General features: G+C 35.2%; 1 pseudogene; it reads right to left on the bottom strand.

The window, feature by feature from the left end:
* Positions 1–327: 327 nt before the first annotated feature.
* Positions 328–1,134, bottom strand: LOC131418951 (UBX domain-containing protein 2A-like; annotated as a pseudogene).
* Between the last annotated feature and the right edge of the window lie 7,614 nt (positions 1,135–8,748).

Raw genomic sequence — 8,748 nt, 5'->3', positions numbered from 1 at the left:
TATATTTGCTAATTTATATGATATTAAAATTCTTAATTATATAGCAATTATAATATACCTTATGTTGATTAACTGGTATTTGAAAATAAGTATATTTTTCTCTCTAAGCAGTGTTTTGGAAAAAGTGCATTGAATTCCAGGAACACAGCTCTAGTCATATTTTTCTTTGCTAACTTGCACTTATTTTTAGAAATCTCATCAGAAGACAGTAGAATAGGACTTGGACCAAAACTCCAGTGAATACGACTTTTCCTTACTCCATTTTGGTCCACATATTCACTTACAACCATTGTTTCTCTGCAGACTTTCCACTTAATCTATTAAAAATTAATACAATGGAAATTCTCTCAAATGTTCAGCTTTACTTTGGAGTCTCCCACTGATTACAGCATTATGCAAATCTGCTTCTTCCAGTCTGAGTGTTTCATCTAGTAATTTGAGGAAAGGAAATGCTGGTGCCCGGGGAAAGGAGGACTTCTTTAAGATCCTTTGTATTTCCCAATGTAGTCTTTGATGTGACTTACTCAAAATCTGTGGGATGCAGCTCAAGCAGTGTTTAGAGGGAAATGAATAGCTATAAATGTCAATGGGAAATATACCGTTTCTGGATGATCCTTTTCCAATTGGCTAACGAGATTGTATTTTAGTGAGGTGATCCAGATTATTTAGTGGGACAACAGGCAGAATATCTTTATTCTCATCCTCAGTACTCTTTGCTTTAGAAAAATGTTTGGTGTGGCACTTTTCAATCTGTGATCCTGTCCTGAGAAGGGCTGCAACACAGGCTTCATTGACATACCTATTTCAGTTTTCTTATCTTCAACATCCACTTCCTCTTTATCAGAAATCTCTGTAATTCTAAAGAGAATTCCTCTTTCAAATGGAGTTCAGAAACTGCTGACTTGCATCATCAGAATAACTTTTGAAATCATTAGTGACTTAGAATTCACTTTTCCATAATCTTTTATACTGATATTTACTTGTTCTTTCCAGTGGGTGACAAACAGTTAGCTCCAATCTTCTGAGCTTCCTTCACTGGCTGTTAACAAAATATCCACAGTCTGTTTGTGGTTTATCACGAAAAGAGTGGTTGTCAGATCCTGTTTCACAGATCCATTCATCTTTCAAACCCATTCTTTCTTTCTTTCTTTTTTTTTTGTGGTGAGGAAGATTAGAGCTAACATCTGATGCCGATCCTCCTCTTTTTGCTGAGGAAGATTGGCCCTGGGCTAACATCCACGCCCATCTTCCTGCCACAGTGTGACTTAAGCAGTGCGTAGGTCCGTGCCTAGGATCTGAACCCATGAACCCCGGGCCACCAAAGTGGAGCACACTGACTGAACCACTATGCCACTGGGCTGGCCCCCAAACCCATTCATTCTTGCTACTTTCAAGATGATCTACATCTTTCACTCACTTTTGTCTTATTCTGGGGGCCATGGCCTCATCTTCAGTTTTTTCAGGGACCCTGAGGCCCTGCCACAGCTTTCAACCCACACAGCCTTGCTCCATGGTCATTTCACTGGAGCCCTTGCATAGGTCATTTCACAACTTCCTAAAACTTGTTATTCTTTTTTCTTTTTAATTTAGAAAATTTTATGATATATTTGTATAAAAATAGGAATTTTTGAGAAGTTCTTTGTATTTAGTAACCGATTTGTTCTATTTTTCTTTATATATTTCTGTTTCAGACTATATAACTATTTCTTAGCATTTTTTGGTAGTGCAATTTTGTAGAAGATGCATTCTTTAAAATTTTTTTCTGTCATTTAGTTTATCTCTATTTTTAAAATATGTTTTATAGGAAATAGACTTCTAGAGTTTTTTTCTTTTACCTCTTTAAAGATTTAATTTCATTGTCTTCTGATTTCCATTGTTTCTATGAGAATTCAGCTATCATTTTACCATCAATTCATTCCATATCTTTATTTTCCCTGGCTTCTTTTAAAATTTTTCTTTGTCTTTAGTTTCCAGTAGTTTGATTCTGGTATACCTGGCTTTGTTTTTATTTGTATTTATCACACTTCAGGTTCTCTGAATTTCTTGGATTGGGGGGGTTTGGTTTGTTTGTTTTCAAACATTTATAAAATTCTCAACCTTAATCTCTTAAAATATTTGTTGTGACCTATTCTCTCTTTCTTTATTCTCCTCCTGAGTCTCAAATACTTGTATATTTGAATGGCTTGATGTTGTCCCATGGATTTCAAATGACCTATTTTTGTGTCACTCTTATTTTTGTGCGTTTTTTAGGATAAGTTCTATTGTCACATCTTCACCTTTACTAATTCTTTCCTCTGTCCTGTCTATTCTGGCCATACCATATCAATCTAGTTTGTAATAGAGTGGCGTTTGGGCTTTTTGGTTACTTTCTTTATGTTAAGTGAACCATGGATTTGAAAATCCTTTACTAATAGACTGCGCTGCTTTTTTGCTTAGTATGAGACCTGGAATGCTTGAGGCATTCTCTCCATGTGTTCCTGCCCCACCTTCAGCTTTTAGCAGGCCCAGGAAGTCTTTGCTACAGATGGGTTTCTCCCTCTGCTTTTGTTCCTCTCTTGGCAATAGGGCATTGCTTGCTATTCAATGTAAGACTTATAGCGAGCTGGCCCCGTGGCTTAGCGGTTAAGTGCGCGCGCTCCGCTACTGGGGGCCCGGGTTCGGATCCCGGGCGCGCACTGACGCACCGCTTGTCCAGCCATGCTGAGGCGGCATCCTACATACAGCAACTAGAAGGATGTGCAGCTATGACATACAACTATCTACTGGGGCTTTGGGCAGAAAAAGGAAAAAAAAAAGGACGAGGATTGGCAATAGATTTAGCTCAGGGTCGGTCTTCCTCAGCAAAAAGAGGAGGATTGGCATGATGTTAGCTCAGGGCTGATCTTCCTCACCAAAAAAACAAAAAAAAAAACAAGACTTATAGTGGAGAAATGATGTTTTAGTTTCCTTGCTGCCAATGCAACCTGAAGCAGGCCCTGCATCCTTGAGCCTCAAGTCTTCAGCTTTCTCAGCATTCCTACCTGTCCACAGCAAACAATTGCTTCCTCTTATTCAGTACAAGCTCCTGAACCCAAAGAGATTTCCTGGTAGTCTCTCAATTGTAGCAAGTGTTTGCCTCATAGCAATGCACAGTCAGAGATGACTGTGTTTCCTGCTCAGTCTTCAGGGACAGATAGCTTAATGCCATGAATTTACAGAGTCTGTGGTAGGTAAATTTTCTGTACTCCCCATAGCAGCAGAGAGCTTTTGTCTTGGGTCGGTACAGAGATTTTCTGCCCCACTTCCAGTGGTAACCAGGCTTGGCCTTTTATTGATGTATAGATTTGGGAATACTGTTCATTTTTCTGTCTTTCTCCCAATGACAGATAGCTTTTGCTTCATGGCAGTGAAAGATCTGGGGCAGATGGGGTTTCCATTTTCTCCCCCAGGAGCAGAGAGCTGCTTTTCTCATCACATCAAGGCCCACGGTGTTTGTGGATGGTTTTCCTACACACTGCTCAGGGCAGCCAACTGCAACCTTGTAATCATGCAGGATTTGGTGAAAAGGCACGTTGCTTTACATTCCCTTCCTCCACCCCCAGACACTGGCAGGCCATGCATCCTGTGCAGTTGGTATTTCTATCATTCCTGTTCTCCGTCCTTCTCATAAACACTTGACTTGTGAAAAAGGTTGACAAGTAGAGGGAAGTCTCCTCATATGTATGGTGCTTTCCAGGATTTCAAATTATTATGCTAGCCTATAATTGGCCTGTAATAATTCATTAAAATTTAATGTTTTCACCCAACTTAATTTTGTAATAGCTATGTCTATTTCCCATTGTTATGTCTTATATGAAACATATTATGTGTCTCATCCTTTCTCAGAAAGATATGTTACCAGTTGGAATTTTTTTTCACTAGATATCCTTTTGATCTTACTCTTGTCCTGAAGATCAAGCCTGTTCTCATTTTTAAAGTGATAAAGTTTACTTGCTGCTATGTTTTATGGGGGGGAAAAAAAAAAAGAAATATCACTTTTAATTTTGAAACATAATTTTAGAAAGATGTAAGTTGTTAACATATAAAATTTGCCTGGTTTGCACCTTTACTAATAGGTACTTAGCCACCGTTTTGCTCTGATTCTACCTCATAGTCATATAAAAATACAGATGTTTGGTTCAGTTTCATGGTAAAAAAAGTCAGAATTTGATAAATTAGAAGCCTACTTCATTTAGTATGTGTCTATTCTTGATTAAGTCAATCAGCTTATATATTTCCAAAGAGCTACAATATAGAGAGAAAGAAGACTACACTTTAAATTGTTTATTGTCTGATGAAACATTTCTTATAGGCGTGTACAAACAGGCACACAGATGTACAAACAGCTCCATTTTCTCCCAGATCCTTCCTTTCTCCACCTTTTTTGTCATCATTTATTCGCAGAGAGACACTTTTGGGACTTCACATCTTTTTCCCCTAGAAGTTTCCAGTTAATTTTAGATAATTCAAGGGGCCTGGGGACAATCTACTGGTACATTGATATTTGTTCTCTGACAACATGGGGTTAATACAAATCTTTATAAGAGGACTTTAGCCTAGTTTTTTTTCAGATCCTATAGTGTCTTTTTTATTATTACTAAATTAGGTAGTTAAAGTGTGTGGATCATTAAACTTTGAATTCAAACTAAAGAACAGAAATATGTTAGGTTTTAAGGGAGAGTATTGGGACACTAAGGAAGAGAGTGTCCTTTTTGACTTTGCAGAGCCAAAATGCTTGACTAAATAGATGATAAACAGATGACTTTGAATATTTATAATAGTTTTGCAAAAAACCCCAAAGTAGTTATGCTACCTGTAATAATGGAAATGACAATCTTTTCAGCTACAGGCTTATTTCAAATAATAGTAATTTGTAAGTGTTCTTTCAAGGAGAACTAATAATTACATTTTCATTTCCTAGATATGCAGAGGTAATAGTGAGTTACTTGTGGATTTTAATGAAACATGCATATTTTCAATCCATGCATAGCAGTTCTAGACTTACCACTATATGCTATGTAGCTTCTCAAGGCTTCTAAGAGTATTTATCAGGTTATTTTTTAATACTAAAATTATTATTAAATTTATAACCTAAATCCAGAATGGTACACAATCAAAATTGCACTGGTGATGTGTTTAGAGAAAGTAAATACATCCATGTGACAAGCACCTATGGGAAAAATCAGAATATTGCAGATCCCCTAAAGCCTTCGTATCCTCATTTTTGGCAACTACAACTGCCCCTCCCCCAAAAAGAATAATAACAATGCTGATATGAAAAATTATATATTTTTTTGCCTGTTTTTGCACTTAATAAAAAAGTTTCCTCCAATATGTACTATTTCTGTATAGCTTATTTTCTTCAAGATTTTGCATATGACATTCATCCATATTGTTATATTTGGTTGTAGTTTGTTCATTCGTATTGCTGAATAGGATTCTGTTGCATGGATATATCACAATTCATTAATCGGTTATAATTCAGATGAACACTTGGCTAGTCTCCAGGTGTTAGCTGTTACAAATGTTGCTGCTGTGAATTTTCTTGATGTATTTGGCTGAATGTATATGGTGAGAATATACACAGAAGTGAACTTACTTGGTTAAAGGTATGAGTAGGTTAGATATAGTAAGTACTACCAACTACCTATGTAAAGTGATTTTATCAATTTACATTCCTAACCACAGTGTCTGAGAGCTGCAATTGTTCCATGCCCTCCTAATGCATGGAATTGTCTATTATTTTCATTTATCCTTCTGGTGAGATCACATTCCTTTTTTAATTTGCATTTACTACTTTATGAGTAATGTAGTAGAACACTTTATCATCTATTTTATGGCCATTTGAATATTATTTTTTGTTAAGAGCTTGTTTGAATCTTTTGCCAATTGTTCCAGTAGAGTGCCTTCCTTTTTATTGATTTATGAATGCTCTTTATATATTCTGAACAAATATCCATTATTATATACATACACATATACATATATTAATGTACATTATTTTATATACACTTTATTAAGTAGCCCAGAACATACTTCTATACCACTTCTGCATGTATTTCAATCTACAGAGATACTAAGAATTGAGGAAGACAAAGGACACAGAAGATTATTGAAAATTTACTGGTCGTCTTGAGGTTATTTCCTTGAAATCTGTCTTAAGACTTGAAGATACAACATTAATTTGAAGTTCTTGGGGCAAAATGTATATTAAGAAATATTTTCTCACAAAAAAAAATCCACTCACTTTGACCATAAATTCTTACTTTATGTTTTCAATGTGATCTTCACAGGCCACTAAGCTCAATCCTCACATCCTCCTTTTCACCAAAGTGTATAAATCTTTTCCTTGAAATTTTCTAGAACTCAAGTTTTATTCTTTTTTGTGATTGTCATAGCTACCCAATGTTTTATTTGTCTTCCAGGGCTCTGAGATCTGCCTTATGAATATCTTAATGGAAGTCTTGTATATTATTAATTTTTTCCTTTGACTAATATAACATCAAACTATAGCATTAAATTTTACCTCTGATATAGCTCCATGAGCTATCCATTTCTTTTACCTTTCTTTCCTACTTCATCACCTCACATCTGCATGATTTCTGTTGCATGCTAACTGATCCACATGGCTTTAGTCTGTTTCCCTTCCAATCTATCCTACACAAGGCTAACAGACACATCTTTCAGAAAGGTAAATCTCTTCATGAGAACAATTCATTTAAATTCTTCAGTAGTAAAGTCTTAGCAGGCAGACAGAGCCTTCCAAGATTTGATTGGGCCTATCTTATTAACTTATGTCTTAATTGATTGGTATAGTTAGGGCATAACATTGAATTACATAATATCCTTATGTCAATAAAGAAGAATCCTCCTTAAATCATTGGCCTACACTTTTATTCTATTAAATATGTAAGCTTCATTTTAATAACTATTTACCACACAAGTTATCTGTAGAATGCAGCTCATAATTTTTTTTTTCTCAGTTCCGAGTCTTGAAAACTTCTACAGGAAATGATTAAGCTATGATAATATCTAATCTTAAGATGTTGCATTCTTCAATCATGGTGCTCTAATATATGTCTTGTTATTTCAGAAATAATTTTTTTGTTCACATTTTCCCCAAATTATTTGAGATTAGTTTAGGATAGACTTAAAATGGAATGGGTTTTATTTCAATATTGATACTCAGCAAAAATCCTGCTCAAATTTGCATGAGATCATACTGCGCTGCTTGTGTCAGAGCTCAGAGGGTTGTATTAAATATCAATTTTGATAAGAGCCTGGAGGAATTAAGAAAATCTTGAAGTTATTTCTCTCAGATTTCTCTTGAGTTATCTACTATGAAACACGAAGTGACTTTGTTTCATTTAAAGAGCTCAGCTCTAAAGAAAAGACAGATTTCTTCCGAAGGAAAACATTTTTATATGAAATCCCAGGAAAAATATTTCAGGATACTTTTGTTTTTGTAATGAACTTGTCATGTGAATCAGAGTTTATTTTGATTCATTCTTTTTTATTAGGCAGAACATTATACATAACCACATTTACTTTTATATCTCATTTTTTTCATATTATTTACAGTTTTATTTTCTAAAAGATTACCTGGCATAGAGTAGGTATTTAACAAATATTGTTTGAATGGAGTAAGCAAGTCCACTGTGGACTACTATATACCACTGGATATACTATCTAGCTTCTCAATTTCTTGGCCTTTTCTGTAAAGTGGAAATAGTAAAGTATATGTTGCACAGAGTTGTTACTAAGATTCAGTGAGATATTGAATATAAGGCAATATAGAATGCTCAGCACATTGTAAGCTCTCAATAATATTAGCTTTCCTTAATTTCTTATTAAAATATTTTCAGAACCTTCTTAAAGAAGAATCTTAAATGGTATAAATTACTATATTCAGTTTTGACTATTTAATACATCAAATCCATCATGAAAACACGTGTCTTTCCTAGTGTAGAGAACATTAATGAGAACATAATGCTATCTGAGCCAATTTCTATGGGCAGTATCAAAATTGTTTTGAATAATGACAGCAGTGTTATAATAAGTGTATGTAACAGTTTCCAAGAGATTCTGTAACAAATTACCAGAAATCTGGTGGCTTAAAATAACAGAAATTTATTTTTTCACAGTTCAGGAGACTAGAGTCTGAAATCAAGGTTGAGTAGGGTTGTTTCCTTCTGGAAACTTGAGGGAAAATCTGTTTTGTGGGTCTCTCCTAGCTTCTGGTGGTTGCGGGTAATCACTGACATTCCTTGGCTTGTAGCTGCATCACTCCAATCTCTGTCTGTCATCGTATGTCCTTCTCCCTGTGTGTCTCCATTCATGTCCTCCTTTAAAGACACCAGCCATTGAGTAGAGCTCACACTAATCAAATATGACCTCATCTTTTTTTTATGTTATTGAAGTATAATTGACATCCAATATCCTATTAGTTTCAGGTGTACATCATAGTGATTCTATATTTATATACATTAGGAAATGATCACCATGATAAGTCTAGTTACCACCTGTCACCATAGAAAGTTATTTCATTATTATGGACTATATTTCCTATCCTGTATATTACATCCCCATGACATTTATTTTATAATTGGAAATTGGTACCTTTTAATCCCCTTCACCTATTTCACCTGCCCCTTCAAACTCTTATGCCCGCTTTGGTATCCACCACTTTGTTTCCTGTATCTATGGGTCTGTTTCTGTTTTGTTTTGTTT

Source organism: Diceros bicornis, chromosome 20 (genome assembly GCF_020826845.1).
Source record: "Diceros bicornis minor isolate mBicDic1 chromosome 20, mDicBic1.mat.cur, whole genome shotgun sequence".
NCBI lineage: Eukaryota > Metazoa > Chordata > Mammalia > Perissodactyla > Rhinocerotidae > Diceros > Diceros bicornis.
The sequence above is the reverse complement of the archived record's forward strand: the minus strand, read 5'-3'. Positions and strand labels throughout refer to the sequence as shown.